Source organism: Bubalus kerabau, chromosome 20, assembly GCF_029407905.1.
Source record: "Bubalus kerabau isolate K-KA32 ecotype Philippines breed swamp buffalo chromosome 20, PCC_UOA_SB_1v2, whole genome shotgun sequence".
In the NCBI taxonomy this organism is placed as follows: Eukaryota; Metazoa; Chordata; class Mammalia; order Artiodactyla; family Bovidae; genus Bubalus; species Bubalus kerabau.
Window position 1 is genome coordinate 60,351,976 of NC_073643.1, and position 18,355 is coordinate 60,370,330.

General features: G+C 60.0%; 1 protein-coding gene and 1 non-coding gene across 3 annotated transcripts in view; one reads left to right on the top strand and one right to left on the bottom strand.

Moving 5' to 3' along the window:
• LOC129634860 (IQ motif and SEC7 domain-containing protein 3-like) overlaps positions 1-18,355 on the top strand; it is a 64,800-nt gene that overhangs the window by 12,513 nt on the left and 33,932 nt on the right. The gene's annotated exons all lie outside the window — the stretch shown is intronic.
• TRNAG-CCC (transfer RNA glycine (anticodon CCC)) lies at positions 18,153-18,225 on the bottom strand. Its single transcript has one exon. It is a non-coding gene; the product is annotated as a tRNA-Gly (tRNA).

The following is an 18,355-nucleotide window of genomic DNA, read 5'->3' on the forward strand; positions in this document are numbered from 1 at the left end:
TGACTTAAATGGCTGCCTCCCAGTATCTGCTCTCTCTTTATTAAAACTTCTCATTTTTGGTGTGTTTTGTGTTTTCATATGGCCACCATGCCAGGGAGAATAAAGAACACCTTTCCCAGCCTCCCAGGTAGTTAGATATGGCTGTGTAACTGCTCTGGCCAGTAAGAGGTAAGCAGAAGTGTGCAGTTTCCAGGAAGTGTCTTTAAAAGGAAGAGGTGGCTCCTTTTCCCATTGCTTCTTCTTCCTATTGGCTGGAATGAGGAGGTGATGGCTGGAGCACACGCAGCCATTTTGGACCATGAGGACAATGGCTGCACGGCAGGGAGGGCAGGGCCAGTGAGCCAGAAGGCGCCAGGGCCCCGACACGTGGGGGGAGCTGCCCCACACGGCCTGGACTGCTCACCTCCAGACTCCTACATGGGCCACGAGGGCTGGTTACTTCTTACAGCGTGAGGTACAGAGGTGGTGGGTCGGGCAAGCGCCCCTGGACTATGAGCCCCGGGGATGGTGTGTGTCTTGTGACAGATAGGGTACTGCCTGGGCTGCCGGCAGACAAGGCAGAGACAGACAAGATGGAGGGACAGACAGGGACACAGACCGTCTCTTCTCTCCCCCATGTGTTGAATTCGCCAGAGGCTCATCGTTTGTTCATTCATATAACTAGTATTTGCCAAGCCTCGTAAGTGCCAGCCTATACAGTGCGGGGGATGCTGGAGCGGAGAGGCTAGGGTCAGGGGGACGCAGGGGGTCAGCCCCCCCAGGGGGACGCAGATCTGATGGGAGGTGGTGGGGGCGGGCGCTGGGAGGAGAAGGGGTGCTGTGTACCTGTCAGAAAATGCCTTTCACTGGTGTTGAAGGTGCTGTATCTGCAGTTTGATGTTGGGACTAGTGAGGACTTTGGGACTTTGTTATAGGGATCGGGCGAAAGCAAGACGGGCCCTGGCCTGGGGTCACAGACACCAGGGCGTGTCTTTACAGCTCTGTACCCCCCCAGCACCCCAGGCGTCCCTGCCCATGTGTGCCCCCTGCCCTTGGCTCCTTGAGTCCATCCACAGCAAACCAGGGGCCCGCGGATGATTCTGCCTTCGTTCGGAAGCAGTTTCCGTTTGGAGAGAGGAACCGGGACAGACAGCGGGGTCGGGGTGGGGCACAGGACCCAGAGGGCAGAGGAGACTGCGGGGCGGCCGCTCCACGAAGGCGAATTTGGACCCAGGCTTAGGGAGTCCCCCTGACCGCCTGGCCTGCATCGCCGGCTCAGCAGCTGGGCTGGGAGCTTTGGGCTATTTATATCCACTCCAGCAAATCTTCTGATCTCAAGGATCCTTTCCAAAGCCTGCGTCGTGCTGGCCTCTTGCATGCTGACCAGCAGTTCAGGGACGAGGGCTGAATGCAGAGCAGGGCTGGCCTGAAGGGCCTCCTTGTCCACCCCCCACACGGGCTTTGAGTGCTCACCAGTGCCGCTGGCTGGCGAGCCCAGGCCTGGGTCTCTGCGGCGGGCAGTTGTTTCTGTCCTTAGGGCGAGGGGAGGCTGGCAGGAAACAGGTATTACTTGAGTACCTACTATGTACAAAAGTACTTTTCTCCCCCCACCCCCCGAAAGGAAAGTGAAAGTCGCTCAGTCATGTCCCACTCTTTGCCACCCCATGGACTATACAGTCCATGGAATTCTCCAGGCCAGAATACTGGAGTGGGTGACCTTTGCCTTCTCTAGGGGGTCTTCCCGACCCAGGGGTCGAACCCAGGTCTCCCACGTTGCAGGTGGATTCTTTACCAGCTGAGTCACAAGGGAAGCCCAAGAGTACTGCAGTGGGTTGCCTATCCCTTCTCCAGGGCATCTTCCTGACCCAGGAATCAAACTGGGGTCTACTGCATTGCAGGAGGATTCTTTACCAGCTAAGCTACCAGGGAAGCCCTTTCCTCCTGAAGGAGGTTGTTTATCTTAAAAAAAAAAATCGTGGTAAATGTACATAACAGAAAACCTACATTTTAACCATTTCTAAGTATGCTTTTCAGTGGCGGTAAGTACACTCACATTGTGCAACCATCCGCACCATCACCTCCAGACCCTGCTCTTCCCAAAATGAAGCTCTGTCCCCAGTCAACAACTCCCCGCCCCGTCCCTGGTCGCCCACCATCCACGTCCTGTTTCTGTGAGCCTGACTCCTCCAGGGAGCTCCCTGTCCCCAGTCAACAACTCCCCGCCCCGTCCCTGGTCGCCCACCATCCACGTCCTGTCTCTGTGAGCCTGACTCCTCCAGGGAGCTCCCTGTCCCCAGTCAACAACTCCCCGCCCCGTCCCTGGTCGCCCACCATCCACGTCCTGTCTCTGTGAGCCTGACTCCTCCAGGGAGCTCCTGTAAGTAGAGCCGCACAGATCACGTCCCCTGTGACTGGCTCGTCTCATGGAGCGTGGCGTCCTCCGGGTCCACCTGTGCCGTAGCAGCGGTCAGAACGTCCTTTAAGGCTGCCTAGCCTCCTGCTGTCGGCCTGGACCCCACCCTGTCCGTCCATCCATCTGTCAGGGCCCTGGGGTTGCTTCCTCCTCTTGGCTGCTGCGATAACGCAGCCGTGGACGCGGGGTGCATGTGACTCTCTGAAGCCCTGCTTCCCCCCTGGCGGTGGCGGTGCTGGGTCGTGTGCTGACGTGGACTCTCAGACCCAGGAGCTCAGCCCCACAGCACTGGCGGGGGAGGTGCTGGTTCTCTAGTACCGGGGGGATGGCAGGGCAGCCCAACGCCCCCCTCCACGGGGAGCTCTGAGCCCCACTGGTGTGTGGCCGGTCCCTCCCTGCCTTTCCAGGGCCCCAAGACGCCAGCACCCACCAGCCCGTCCTGCACCTTGCTGTCCCCTGCACAGCCCTGCACACAGCCTGTTCTGGGCGCGTGTGGATCCCCTGCTTGTTCCTCCCATCGGCTCCGTCTTGAAGCCCCCAGAGCCAGCACACAGAAGGCCCTTGGGTAGTTTTCCTGAGTGACCCACGGTGGGTGGCTGGGTGTTCTCTCCCTTCCCTGCTGGATCTGGTCAGCCTGACCCCACCTGCGCCATCAAGGGTCACAGACCCACCCCCCGTAGAAGGCGCCCCGTCCCGGAGCCCACAGCCGCCCCGCCAGGCCCTCAGGCTGACGGTGACGGAGGCTCTCCACCGCTCTGCTTATCAGCTCGCTTCCCAGGGCTCTCGCGGCCGGGACTGGGGGCTGCTGTGTGGGTTTGGAGCTTCGCGGAAGCAGCGACCCCGCTGAGGGTGCAGGCGTGCCCCTGGGGGCCCAGGATGCACACAGCCTCCCTCTCCTAACCCGGCCTCCACACAGGCCTGAGGAGGCGAGTTCGTAAACACACCCGGTGCATTGATCACCACCGCCACCAAGCTCCGTCTCTTCACCTCTTCTCCGCCCTGCATCCTTCCTGGTCCACCCCCGGCGTCACAGCCGCCCTCCTCTGCCTCTCTGGGTCTCCGTCCCTCTGCGTCTTCCCTCGGTGTGCGTGGCACACAGGGCTCCCGTCCCTCTGCGTCTTCCCTCGGTGTGCGTGGCACACAGGGCTCCCGGGGCACGGCCCTTTGCCACCAGCCACTGCCATGGCTGGTGGGGTGGGGGGCATGGCCGGCCTTCTCTGGAGAGGTACCTTGCCAGATGGGGTCCTCACCAAGAGGCCCCTAGACCTCACTCCCCAACCCTGACTCTAGCGACCCATGGTGGGACCACAGAAGCTGGTGGTCCCACCCCAGGGTGGGACATCTCTGGTGTGTCTACGCTCCAGGTGCCAAGGACCGGGCAGACACCCAGGTCCCACTCACCCCAATAGCGAGGGTGTGTTCCCCAGAAGGCGGGGCTGTGTCTGCACGCCTGGGCGGGCATCATCACCTCCTCATGGTGTTTGTCCGCCCTTCCTACTCTCCCAGCTCTCCAGGTCTTTGGAGGGATGGCCTCTGGTGGGTGAGCTGGTGCTGAGAGCAGCAGGGGTGAGGGGTAAGGGGCGTGGGGTCTGGGGGTGCCCACCACGCTCAGAAGCCCGCCCCCGGGGGCTGGGACGGGCCACTCCCGAGGCTTCCGTCATCCACCACGCGCTCCATGCCGCCATGGGCCGTGTAGCTGTCTGTTTCCATGCCCACGTCACCCACCTGGAGGACCTCGGGGTCAACGTCAGGGTTGGCCTCTGGGCCATCTCGGTCTCCACGTCCTCGGCCCCAGGCTCAGCGCCTGGCACAGGATAGGGACCCTTGTGGGTCAGGTAGACGCCTGCCAGGAACACTGGGTCTCAGACTGCCTGGGATGCCAGCACTTGGGACAGTCCTGTTAACGATGCCCCCAGGAACCAGGGCCTTCAGCCTCCTCTGCCACCAGCACCATATTCTGACCGAAAACAGGCACTCGGTACAGTCAGAGAGCAGGTCCTGCCTCTTACTGGATGGAAATCAGTGAAGGTGTCATAGGGACAGGTGCCCGTCGGTGACTAATAGCAGATTTTACCCACCACCCCGTATGGATCACTGCCCAAACTCGCTCCAGGACTGCCCCCGGCCCCAAAATGTCAGCCTGGGACCAGGCAGCTCCGAACTTCTCTGCTGGCTTCCAGGTAGCAGACAGTGTCAGGCCAGAGAACATGGTTAACACGCATCATACGAACGAGGGCTCCTGGCTTGAGGACTGCAACGTTCCTGCCCTCCTCTCCCCTCTCCCCCTCTCCCCACCCTTGCTGGGGTCCTCCAGGGCTGGGGGCCCAAAAACCCACCAGGTCTGAGATCCAGCACCTGGTCTCGCCTCTGGCTGCCGGGACGCCATGCCTCCTCCCTGCCAACATGACTCTTCTCTAATTAGTCATATTTTGAAAGCAGATCTGCTTAATTGCAAGCAGTACTAAATATTGGTGTATAAATAAAGTCATTAATAACCATATATGCAAGAGTCCTCCCACCGAGAGCCGCAACAGCTGGGCCCCTCGGATGATCCCTTGGGCGGCCCCTGCTGGGGGGTGGTGTTCCGCCGGCCCCTGCTGGCACTGATCAGTGATCAGAGGTGGCAGCAGGTAGGGGAGAGTGATGGGGCGGGGGTGGGGGGGGAGGACGGGGGACTCTAAGTTCTGGAGGAGGTATTTCCAAAGCGCAGAGTTTTGAACGGCGACAGAGTAACGGGTCTCCCAACATCAAGTTAACGTACGCTCAACAGTTACGGCTTAAACGCAGCAGCCATCCTCACCCAAGCCCGGGGGCACCGCGGCGCTGCCCGAGTCCCGAGTGTGGAGCGCAGGTGATGACGTGTGTCCAGCGCATGGGCGGGGCTGTGTGTTTCCGCACGTTGTTTGGCGGCGTTCGCCAAGCGCCTGGTACGTGCCCCGCCCTGTTCCAGTGGCAGCGTCTCGGCCAGCGCCTGCGTGGCTGAGGGTAGCAGAGGGGAGGCAGAGAGCTTGGTGGGGACGGGGGGAGGTGGCCAGACGCCCAGGTTTGGGGGCTGTTGAGAGCAGAAGCCCAAGACTCACACGTGGGCTGGAGGCGAGGTTTGGAATCCTGGAAGACCCCCTAGGTCTCTGGCAGTGGGCAGCGGTGCCCGATTCTGTGATCGGGCTGCCGGGCAAGGTGCCATTCCAGGGTTGGGTGGCTGGGAGATGCTTCAGTCCCCCTGTTGGCTGTGCCTTGGACCGGCTACGTTGTTAGTGGTAAAAGCCCAGTATGCTGAGGGCTCACTCGCGGCGGTGTGCGTTCTGGGGGTCTGGACACGTGTGTGAAGCCACGGATGCGCCGTCGCCGTGTCGTGCAGGCCAGCCTCACTGCCCTTGCATCCGCGGGCCCCCTGTCTGTCCCGCCCCCTCCCGCAGCCCCTGGCCGCCTCTGACAGCTTTGCCTTTTCTAGAACAACAGAGTCGCGGTCGCACAGTGCGCTGTGGCCTCTTCACGTTGGCTTCTCCCGCTCGTTGCCTCCGTGGCTTTCATGGCTTGATAGCTCATTTCTGTTTAGTGCTGAGTAGTATTCCATGGTCTGGATGGACCACGCTTTATGTATCCATCCATTCACCGAAGGACGCCTTGGTCAGCATCCCCGTTTCACAGCAGAGAACACTGGGCCCAGAGGGGTTACGGAACTCGCCTGTGAACACACAGCAGAGCCCCGGGCAGGAGCAGGGAGGGGGCGGGGCCGCTGCCTGGGGGAGGTGGGCCTCCTGGGCTCCCGCAGCTCCTCTGCTCTTCTGACGCCTTCGCAGTGGGCGCCTGTCGCCGCTGTGCGCTTGGCTCCTCTCTGCTGCGCCGCCCACCTGATGCGCCTCACCACAAACCCCCTTGGGTTTTGTTCCTGGTCCACGCTCTGGCTCCCCAGCATGGCCCAGTCCCCCAGGGGGCAGGGCACTGCTGGGGGTGCCCCCATTTAATGGGCCCTCCAAGCTCAGCCTCCAGTAGCCTTTGCTGGGCATCTACCAGCCCCCCTAGCGAGCAGGCGCCAGGCTGTACAGACCCAGCGCACAGATACTCATGTCGACCCCCAGGCAGCGGTCTCCCTAAACGTGAGGCTCTCGATGCTTCAAGAATAGAGTTGCTTAAGAGTATCATTACATTTATTGCCCGGCATGCACTTGCATCTTGCACTTCAGAAATCGAACGCTGACTTTTCCTTATCTAATATTCAATGGATGTAATTTTCATGATAATGGAGTTGAATTTCGTTTTCTCTCAAGCCGCACTGAAACGCCTTTTACTGTCAAGTATTGCTGACGCTCCATTTGACCCTGCTGCATGCGAGCTCTTCCCAGCCCCTCCTCGTGGCACTGACCGCCTGTAGCCGCCCTGCAAGCTGAGTGGGCTGCATCAGACGCTTTCCGGGACTGAGGGGTCACTTCCGGGGAGGAGCCAGGGGCTCCGGGGGTGTCATGCCCTTTCTCTGGGCACCCCTGCAGTCTCTGTGAGGTCCGACATCTCTCCCATTCCCGGAGTCGGGTTCCGTCCCCTTTGGCGAGTGCTGTGACCTTCTGTGCCTCGATGTCCACATCTCTGTAATGGGGATAACAATGGGGCCTACCCCTTAGGGCCGCTTGCGGCTTACGTGGGTTGATGTTTATGAAGCCCTTAACGTAGCATCTGGTCTGCAGTGAGTGCGGGGCTTCCTCTGTGCTGCTGCCTCTGGGCTTGTTAAGCTGTACACTGTCAGGCCGGAAATCCCCCCATTTGGGGGACTTTGAGGTCTCAGGCCCAAGGGCCCAAGGGAAGGTTTCTTGGTTTTTTTTTTTTTTTAACAGGTTTTTTTCTGATGTGTACCATTTGTCAAGCCTATATTGAATTTGTTACAATATTTAACGAATACTTTTATATTTTTTATATATTTCTTTCTTTATATATCCTGGAGAAGGAAATGGCAACCCACTCCAGTACTCGTGCCTGGAAAATCCCATGGATGGAGGAGCCTGGTAGGCGACAGTCCATGGGGTCGTAAAGAGGCCGAAGGGACTGAGCGACTTTGCGTTCTTTCACTTCCTTTATATTTATGTTTTTATGTTGATATATTCGCTTGTGTTTATGTTTTGGTTTTCTGGCCACAAGGCCTGTGGGATCTTAGTTCCCCGACAGGGATTGAACCTGCAGCCCTCGCAGTGGAAGCATGGAGTCTAACCTCTGGACCCCCAGGAACTCCCACCACGTGATACTCTGTCGAACTTGCCGCCTGGCCTCTAATTCTGTGAGGTCCAGGAGTTATTCCTCAGCCCCCCGAGCAGGAGAAGCCGCCCTGGTTCAGCCGCCTGATTCAGGAACCGTTTGCAGTGCTATCAGGACCTCTGTCTTCCTCTCCCAGGCTCCAACTCTTTCACTCTTTTGGATACTGGTGTGTAGACCCTGCGGTTTCCATCGCTGGGTCCTGCCCGTGACAGTCGGCTTCTCAAGGCTTTCCCCCTGCATCTTTCAGGCTGAGAATCACAGCAGCTTTGGTTCCTGCAAGCCTGGCTTCTTCAGCAAAATTGATTCATTCAAAAAATATTTACTGAGCACAGCCGCGTGGGCCGGGCATCATCCAGGCGCTGCCCAGTTACGACAGGGCACAAGACCAGAAAATCCTTGTCCGAACAGGCTTACACTGCACTGGGGAGAAGCAGAGAAATTGCAATGAAGCTGGACGGTGTTTAGCATGTTAGAGGGGGCTGTGGAGGGGCACGCAGGAGCAGCAGAGAGAGCTGTGGAGGGGGATGTTGCTGGGATTTCAGACCAACAGGAAGTGAGGGGGTGGGCTGAGTGCTTCCTGGGAAGAGCAGGCCAGGCAGAGGGCACAGCCGGTGCAAAGGCCCTGAGGCAGGCGTGATGCAGGAACCAGGAGGAGGCCCGTGGGGCTGCGGGCGGGGGGAGTAGGGGGTCAGGACAGACGGAGGGTTAGGACAGACAGAGGGTCTCTAGGGGCTGGTAGGACTCTGGCTTTTACCCCAGGGACGGGGGAGCCACGGGCATTTCTGAGCACAGGAAGGACATGGTCTTGCTCTCGGGCCACTCTGGATGCTGCAGGCGGCCAGGCCCGAGGGGGTGAGGGCGGGGGCCGCTGCGGTGGTCCAGGCGAGCCGTGACGGGGGCTGGTGTGGGTGGTGTCCCGTCTGTGGTTGGTCCAAACCCGGGGACCTGGCTTTTCCTTGTTGCTGTTTGCCGTGTCCCCTGTAACTCTATGACGAGCTCTAGAAAGGCCAAGAAGGAGGTGTCTTTCCGTGCCTTGTCTGTGCCCATGTGGAGCCAGGCTCTAAAGCTGTAGCCACGGCGGCGGCCGACGGGACGCTCAGCCACAGCAAAACAGTCTTGGAGCCCGGCGTGAGGGAGGCGGCGCTGCAGGAGGGGCCTCCCCGGACAGAGGGAGACGCCCAGGGAATGTCAGCCGTGCTCCGCGGCTGGAGCTGGAGCTCCCCAAGGGCCCGAAAGGGCTCTGAGGATACAGCACTCCGAGCACGTGTGTCTCCATCGGGAGCAACCCCCGGAGGAGGGCATGGGGAGGGCCGTCCTCAAGGGTGCCGGCCCCCAGCAGAGAGAGGGGGCCCTTCCAAGGGGGGTCTAGGAGCAAATGTGCGCACGCGTGTGTGTGCACGCGCGTGTGCGCGCGTGCGTGTGCGCGTGTGTGCGTGCGTGTGCATGTGTGTGCATGTGTGCGTGTGCACGCATGTGTGCGCGCGTGTGCGCCTGTGTGTGCGCGCATGTGTGCATGCGTGTGTGTGCGTGTGTGTGTGCACGTGTGTGCGCGCGTGTGTGTGCGTGTGCACGCGTGTGTGCGTGTGCACGCGCGCATGTGTGCGCGTGAGTGCGTGTGTGTGCGCACGCGTGTGTGTGTGTGTGCACGTGTGTGTGTGTATACACATTCTTTTCCATTACGGTTTATTGCACAATATTGAACATAGTTCTCTCTGCGGTACAGTACAGTCTGAATGCTTTTTCTTTCTATATACAAAACCTGGTGCCTGCTAAGCCTAACCTCCACTCCATTCTGCTGCAGAGTGCTCTCCTGTGCTCCCCGAGACCCCTGCCCTCGTGGGGTCCTCATGTTTTGGGGAGACCTCACCCTGTCCCCCCTCAGGAGCGTCTCTGATTCTCTCCAACGTATGCATCCCAGTTTCATGGGTTCCATCTGGACAGAAGGTTTCGCTGAGAAAAAATTAAAACTATAAAAAGCCTGGGAGCCTCTGCCATCCGAGATCCGGTCCAGCGGACAGAACGCCCTGAGTCGGGGTGGCCCAGAACAACCGCCCAGCTGACAACAACCACTCCGTGGAGGACGGTGACCCCCCACCTCCCGGGCCAGACCGCAGAAACGGGGTGGCCGCCCCCTAGAACCAGCTGGGCTCACGAGGGAAGGGGTCAGCTCCTCGGACGAGGACCCTGCTAGCCAGGTCGCAGCCCCTGTCTTGTACCCGCTGGCTGGCCAGAGCCTCTGAGACCATCAGCGTGTGAGGGGCAGCTATGGGGCGAGGGCTCTGCACAGACTTCCGGCGGGACCACGAGGCCATTCTGGCCGTGGTGGTGATGGGCACTCCCCGGGGTGGACACACGTGACGCCCTGAGCGGGGCACTTCCAGACGGCCACGACGGCCAGCCCCACGTGACGGGTGTTGTTGCTGTTTAGGCGCTCAGTCACGTCCAACTTTGCAACCCCATGGACTGTAGCCCACCAGGCTCCTCTGTCCATGGGATTCTCCAGGCCAGAATACTGGAGTGGGTTGCCATTTCCTCCTTCAGGAGATCTTCCCAACCTCGGGATCGAACCCATGTCTCCTGCATTGGCAGGTGGGTTCTTTACCACTGCACCATCTGGGAAGTATGTTATGAGTATCAATAAAGTGTGTGTGTGTGTGTGTGTAAAACAAGCCTCACGGGGCAGGGACAGCCAGGTGTCACTGGGAGCCCCAGGCCCAGCGTGGGGCCAGGCACCTGGACGCCCCAGAAACACCTGTGGATGAAAAGCATGAAGCGGCCCTGGTTCCAGTCGGGCTTGGTCCCCGCCAGCCACCTGGGGCCGTCACTTGGTGGAGCCTGGCCTGTGACGCATGGGCAATAGCTGGTCACGCAGAGGTGACAGCTGGAGACGCGGTGACCTTTCCCATGCAGGTCCCGGCTGTGGGGCAGCACGTGACTGCGTTGTGCACAGAATCAGGTGGATGCTCGGGAGCCCTTCACCCGGCATGGCAACCCACTCCAGTATTCTGGCCTGGAGAATCCCATGGACAGAGGAGCCTGGTGGGCTACAGTCCATGGGGTTGCAAAGTTGGACGTGACTGAGCGCCTAAACAGCAACAACACCCGTCACGTGGGGCTGGCCGTCGTGGCCGTCTGGAAGTGCCCCGCTCAGGGCATCACGTGTGTCCACCCTGGGGAGTGCCCATCACCACCACGGCCAGAATGGCCTCGTGGTCCCGCCGGAAGTCTGTGCAGAGCCCTCGCCCCATAGCTGCCCCTCATACGCTGATGGTCTCAGAGGCTCTGGCCAGCCAGCGGGTACAAGACAGGGGCTGCGACCTGGCTAGCAGGGTCCTCGTCCGAGGGGCTGACCCCTTCCCTCGTGAGCCCAGCTGGTTCTAGGGGGCGGCCACCCTGTTTCTGCGGTCTGGCCCGGGAGGTGGGGGGTCACCGTCCTCCACGGAGTGGTTGTTGTCAGCTGGGCGGTTGTTCTGGGCCACCCCGACTCAGGGCGATCTGCCCGCTGGACTGGGTCTCGGATGGCGGAGGCTCCCAGGCTTTTTATAGTTTTAATTTTTTCTCAGCGAAACCTTCTGCCCACATGGAACCCCTGAAACTGGGATGCATACGTTGGAGAGAATCAGAGACGCTCCTGAGGGGGAACAGGGTGAGGTCTCCCCAAGACATGAGGACCGCATGAGCGGGGTCGTGAGATGTCATGAGACATCTCTCCTGGCCATGAGGACAGGGGCTCGGGGAACACGGGGGAGCAACCCCACAGCAGGAAGCTTCTCCGTGTGCTGGCGTGTCAGGAGCTGGCAGTGGGTGTGCGCAGCCTTTGGCTGCCCTGGGGTCTCTAGACCACACCCTCGGCCCCAAACAAGCAGAACAGCCCTCAGAACCTGCTGGGGGTGTTTTGTTGCTGCCACAAGAAAAGCCCCGGGATCCTGGAGATCCGGCCAGCAGAGTAGGGAGGTGGCCTGGCTGCGTCCAGCAGAGGCCAGAAGCCCCAGGTGCAGGGAGCCGGGCTGGAGCCCTGCCCCTTCCGGTGGGTCTCAGCCCCAGGCCAGGCCCTGCATGCAGCTGGCACCTTCACAGATCCGCATCTGCGTGTGTGTGTGTGTGTGTGTGCGCGCGTGCTGAGGGCTGGGGTCAGGGGCCGAGAGAGCAGATGCTTTCCCTTGAGAAGGCAGAGGGGGGCCCATCGCAATAGCAGACAGTTCTGGGGTTCGTCGGTGCCTGAAGATGGGGCAAGGCCTTTGTGAGGTAGTGAGCCTCCCATCGCTGGAATGTATGGAAGCAGAGCGGGTGAGGAGCGGAGGCTTGATGGGGGTCCACTCGGGTCTCGGGCCCTTGCTCGATGGCAGCTCTCTCCACCAGGCACCTCTCGGGAGCCACGGGTGTGCTCATTCAGAGCCTGGGTGCCGTGTGGCACAGTTTCCTCATCTGTTAAATGGGGTGAATGTGGGACCTGCCTCTTTGGGTCCAAGTGAGGGTGCATTAATACTCATGAGGCACCAACTTTCTTCTTTTAGTAAAACTCTCCAGACTCTCCGGATGATGTAAGTTGGGGTGGGGGGCAAGCTTGGGGTGTCTGTAGGACCACCGGCAGCCATAGTCTCCCCAGGAGTGAGGGCAGAGCAGAGAGTTGGGTCCCATCCCTGGCAGGGGCCCAGACCCTGGAAGTGTCAGCTAAGGAGACAGGGGAGCTGGTCTCATTTGGAAAACTGGCCGATGGAGGTCGTCCGGGGGTCCAGTCCCGCATGGCCAGGCTGTGAGGGCCGCAGCCCCGGGGTGGAGCCGCCCGGGCCATCGGCTGTTAGGCGCTTGGTCCAGACCCGGGTTCAGGCTCCCATCTGCTGGGCTGGCGGCACAGTTTCCGCTGGGAGCTGGCGGGGTGGTCCCGCCCTTGAACTTCTCTGCGTCAGGCCACGGGGAGTGAGCTGAGCAGATGTCAGCTGTGCCCGCAGGGACACAGCTCATGGCCACCGTCACGGCCACCCTCGGCGTCCTGGGGGCGGAGACGGAGCAGCTGCGTCTTTATTTTTTTTTAATATTAATTTTTAAAATTTTAATTGGAGGATAATTACTTTACAGTATTGTAGTGGTTTTTGCCATACATTCACATGGACCAGCCATGGGTGCACACGTGTCCCCCATCCTGAACCCCCCTCCCACCTCCCTTCCCTTTCCACCCCTCGGGGTCATCCCAGTGCACCAGCCCTGAGCACCCCGTCTCATGCATCGAACCTATAAAACTCCTAGAGGAAAACAGAGGCAAAACACTCTGTGACATAAATCACAGCAGGAGCCTCTATGACCCACCTCCCAGAGTAATGGAAATAAAAGCAGAAGTAAACAAACGGGACCTAATTAAACTTCAAGGCTGCGGAGGTGGCGGGGCCTGTTCTGGCAGCTGGCAGCTCTCGGGTGCCCGAGGCCCATCAAGAACAGGGCTCAAGACCCTAACCCTCGGGGCGGTCCCCACCCCGCACGCGCCCCCACCCCAGGTCCGCTAATGCCTTGCCCCTCCAGACGACAAGCACTCCGCTGAGCCTGGTGGCAGCGAGCAGTCAGTAATCTGCTCAGCCGTTCATCACCAGCGCCAGGGGCTCGTTCTTCGGCTGCCCGGGCCGCCTGGGGCCCTGGCTCCACACCCGCAGTAGAGCGGCCAGTGGGCTTGCAGCCTTAGGACAGCTGGCCTCAAGGTCGGCAGACGGAACCCGAAGAGAAGCCCCCGCCCACGGCTGTTGTGCTGTCACCTCCAAAGCCCCAGCCCCCCACAACCAGCTCGATTACAGGGAGACCCTGGAGAGAGGCCCAGCCCCGGAGGGCGTCTCCCCAGAGAGGGTCCTCCAGGCCCATCTCGGGGGGGTTGTCATTGGGCTGGTGTGGGGCGCACAGACCTGCCCGTGAGCAGGGCTGTTTCCCAGGGGACCTGGGCTCTCCCCTTCTCTGAGCCCACAGAAGAGGGTGCCTGCAGGCCCTTGCGTGGCCAGCTCCTGCTGGCGGGGCTGACCGTGTGACCTCGCCCCAAGCTGGGAGGGTGTAGTCACCCTCTCTGACCCCAGCGTTGCGGGGGAGAGAAGGGCCCCAGTGCCTCCCCGGAGAGTCCCCTGGTGAGGGAGCGGCCAGGCAGCCCAGCCCTGCTTCTCTTGGGGGCCCCCTCTGAGCCCTCCTCGGGGTCTCTGATGCCACGGAGACCTGAAAATCAAACGCGCGGACACGCAAGACTGGCAAGTTTCACTGGACCCCGGGGCCCTGCTCCAGGCTGGGGTGCTCAGAGCCCCTGCTTTCCCCACGGAAGCCCCTCCTCCGTCTTGCCCCAGAGGCTGAGCAGCAGTGCCCGTCTCAGCGTGGCGGCCGGCACGCTCCGCACATCTCAGAGGAAAGTGCGTGAGGAACGGCCACGGGAAGGGAGGGAGAGCTGTCAGGTTTCGTGGGGAGAAGCCACGAGGCCCGGAATGATAGGGTGCTTCTCTCACTGGCCGTAAACGCTGGAGAAGAATCAAGGAGCCGTGGTGTGTTCTGTGTTGCCTCCAGCACAACCAGAGCTGCCTCAGCCGGGGACTGGACGCCTGGGCTTGAGCACCGGGCGCCCACTGGGCAGCGTGGCTCCATCCTTGCTGTCACTGCAGACCTAACCTGCCCGGGATGGGTTTTTCTTCCTTTTCTTTTTTCCAGCCGGACCAGTTCCCAGAAGGGATAATATGGAGGTGCTCCAGTAACCCCTCCTGTCCGCCCGTAAGGATGTATCCCTGTCGGCAGCAACGGGACAAGATAATAAGGAGGGGAAGTAAATTTAGAGAAAGTTCCTATGCCTCTTCCAGGAGCTGGGCTGGGCTTCCTCCTCCTGGTGGGGGGTGGGCAGGATTGGGCCCGTGGTGCAAGACGCAGGGGTCCTACCACCCAGTGGAGGTGGTCACTCTGCTGGCGCAGGGCTGGGCACCCACACCCCGCCCAGGAGCCCCACAGCACGAGGGCAGCAGAGACGCCTGCCCCGGGGAGGGACACGTGAGAAGTCCCTGGAGCCGGGGAGGTGTGGGCAGGGCAGGGCCGCGTGCATGGTTCTGGGGGTTGAGGAGGCGGGTTGGGGGTCTTTGGGGGGCCTGGGGGAGGCGTGCCGCAGGGGAAGGCGTGCGCAGGGCACAGAGCGTGGGGGTGGCTGGCACGTGGAGGGACGGCACTGCGGGTGGGTGGGGAGGTGCGCACAGGGCACGGGCCACAGAGGAAAGGAGGAGCCTGGGGGAGGTGGGCTCCATTCCACCGCGGGCCGTGGGCTGGGGTCTGTCCTCCTGGTGGGGGGCGTGGCCCCGAGATGCCTCCGCTGGGGGAGGTAGGCGGATGTGCGTGTAGGAAGACCGCACACGAGCACGTGCGCGCACGCGCGCACGCACGTCAGCAATCCGTCCCGCGGTTTGAAGGCATAAAATTAAACCTAAGTATTCAGGAGCTGGAGGAAGCTTGTGTTTTGTAGAAGTTCCATTCAGATCCCAGGAGTCACATTGGGAGCATCCGTTTCCTGCTGTCTCCCCCGCCCCCCAATCAAATAGCGCCTCCCCGCCCCCCACGCCCTCCCCCCCGCGCGGAGCCCGCACGGTTACCTGGGTTACCTCGTCTCACCCCAGCACCTCAGCCGGGGTGCCTGCGCTAGAATCACCCCTGCTTTACAGGGGAGCCACAGAGAGGTCAGGCGCCCGGCCCGGGGCCGCACCGCTCCCTAGCGGCCGGGCTGGGGTTTGAAGCGAGCCCAGCGCCCCAGAGCCCTTCCCTGGGGAGCCCAGCGGCTCCTGTCTTTGTTTCCCAAGGAGACGACGAGGGGGTGTGAGGAGCCGGAGCTGCAAGAGGAGCAGGCAGGCTGCTGTGGGCCTGAGGAGTCTCCCGGGGAGCTGAGAGACGTTCAGGGAGGGAAACAGGGAAGGAAGCTTGGGGGCCGGGCTGGCCGGGTGGGACGGACCCCTCGCCCTGCGACACGCCCACCCAGCCAGGCCCGGCTGGGGGGGCGGCTCTGAGAGGCTGGTGGGCGCAGGGGTGTGCAGCAGGGATTGGGGGGCCCCCCGGGGCCGGCCCTCCAGGGACCTGAATTTGAGTCAGCCCTGAGGGACCCCGCGGGGAGGGCGGGACCCCCAGGGCCTTGGTGCTTTGTCTCAGCCTCCCGGCTGCCGCATGTGGCCGTGATGGCAATCCTGTCCCTGGGTCTGAGTGAGAATTCAGGAGTATCAGCAGGTGCCTCTGGGGGTCCCCAGGGCCGGGCCGTCGCTGTGGGGGTGGGGGGAGGGTCGGGCCTGTTCCTCTAGGTGTGTTCCCTGAAATCCCTGCAGCCAGGTCCCCCGGGGAGATTCTGAGACACAGTTTCCCAGGCCCCCACCCCAGACCTGCAGAGTCTGGGACTCTGAGGGATGCTGCCCTGGCATCTGCATTGTCCACAAACATCCCAGGTGATGCTTTTGTTTTTATTGGGATAGAACATGCATAATATGGAAGTTACCACTGTGGCCGTTTTTAAGCATAGAGATCTGCAGCACTACCCACGTTCACCACCACCCACCTGCAGGACTTGTCGTCTTCCCAAACTCTGTCCCTGTTAGGCACCACCTGCCTGCCCCCAGCCCCTGGCAGCTGTGCTCTGTCTGTGGGTTAGACGGCTCCAGACGCCTCATATAAGTGGGATCATGTATGGTCTTTATCCTTCGTGTCTGGTTTATTTCACTTACCATGGCGTCCTCAGGGTGCATCCACATTGTCATGTGGGTCAGACCCTGCTTCCTTGTCAAGGCTGTGTTGTGTTCCATCACGTGGCTAGACCACACTTTGTTTATCCCCGCTCTAGGGGTGAGGAGGAGCTGAAGTCTGGGAAGCATGGGAGTTGAAGTCGCTGAATGAAGGAGTCCCCGGGCAGCTCACACTCTCCTCCTCGGGCTGACCTGTCGGGGCGGGGAGGGCGGGGGGTTTCCTTAGCTTTTGTGTCTCATTTCCTCCAATCATGTGACGTGTGTGCCCGACCCGAGCTGGTTTTGTGGAGAGGCTAGGCAAGTTGCACTTTTTTTTTGGAGTATAATTGCTTTCCAGTGTCGTGTTAGTCTTTGCTATACCACGCGATCAGCTGTCTTGTGTACATATATCCCCTCCGTCTCAGACCTCCCTCCCAGGGCTTACTGTATGCCAGGGACTGTTCTGTGTATTTCACAGATATAAACGCAAAATTTAAGTCAATGCCGTAAGTACTATTTCTGTTCTCACTTGACACATGAAGAAGGCAAGGCACAGAGGGCTGAGTCACTGGCCCGAAGTCACACAGCTGGGAGGCGGCAGATCCAGACAGAGTCATCTAGAGGCAGCGGCTGGGCTGGCCCGAGTGAGGCTCCAGAGAAACTGACTTTCTAGTTGAGAACTGAGCCATGCAGAAGAGAAGTCAGGGAAGGATTTGGGAGCAGCATTCCAACAAGGAGGGAGCAGTCCCTGCTGTGCAAAGGCCCTGGGGCAGGATCCAGCTTGGTGAGTTTGAGGGGAGAACGAACATTTGAATAAATGAGTTCCCCTTGGTGACATCCTCCCTGGCGGAGCCCCTGCTGAATGGTCTGCGTCTGTGATATTGGTGCCACTAACGATGGTTAACACGTCAGAAAAATCAGTTTGTGCTAACTGCTGTTCCCGTGTATATTGCGTATACATCGAGGGGCATACAGTCCTGACACGATGTTGGGATGCTCAGATCTTGGCGAACCGAAGTAACACTCTAGCCTCAGAAATTAGCAAGCAACTTATCTAAGGGCTGTTTAGGGCAAGGCGGGGGTGGGGGTGGGGGTGATCTCAGAATCGAGACGACGCTGCACAGTGCTACGCTGGCTGTGTGAGAGTGTATTTGTGCGCCGGTGCTGCCAACTAACATCACAGTACTTGTTTTATAATCTGTACCTGTGCCTTCCATGCGCCAGGCGCCAGGCTGAGCTCGTGCAGTTAAGAGAGAAAAACAGACAGACATTCTTAGGGAGCTGTCAGACTGAAAAGAAATTGTCCTCGGCACCACAAGGAGAAATGTGCGGGGGGCTGCATCTAGCCTGGGTGGCCTGGGAGAGCTTGCTGGGGAAGTCATGTTTATGCTGAGGTCTAAGGAAGGACAAGGAAGGAGCCTGGCAGATACTGAGTGGAGGGAACAGTGTTCCAGGCAGAAGGAACAGCATGCACGAAGGCCCTGAGGCACACGTATGTTCACTTGTTAGGAGAACTCAGAGAACAGTGAGTCTGGAGCGCGGGGAGCCGGGGTGAGAGGACAAGCTGGGAACGGAGGGACATACGGGGACAGACCATGTGGCACCTTGCAGGCCCTACAAAGGGGTTCTGTACTGTTTTAAAACCAGATCATTAAAAAAAATACCAAGGCAAGCTTTGCAAGTCATAGTGAGATTTTGGCTTTTCAGAATTCCAAGGTCTATTGCAATATGAAATCAGTGAAAGTCATTGCTGAACTTTTTTTTTTAATGTTTATTTTTATTTACGTACTTGTCTCTGCTAGGTCTTGCTTGCGACATGTGGGATCTAGTTCCTTGACCAGGGATCGAACCCAGGTTCCTTGCATTGGGAGTGCAAAGTCTTAACCATTGGACCACCAGGGATGTCCTTGTGGCTATAATTCATGTCTGCTTCTCACAAGCATTTCACACACGTGACCCTACATTCTGACACCCGCACCCAGGGCATCCTTACTACCCACGGCCCATTGACACAGGGAGGCTTTGCAGGTAT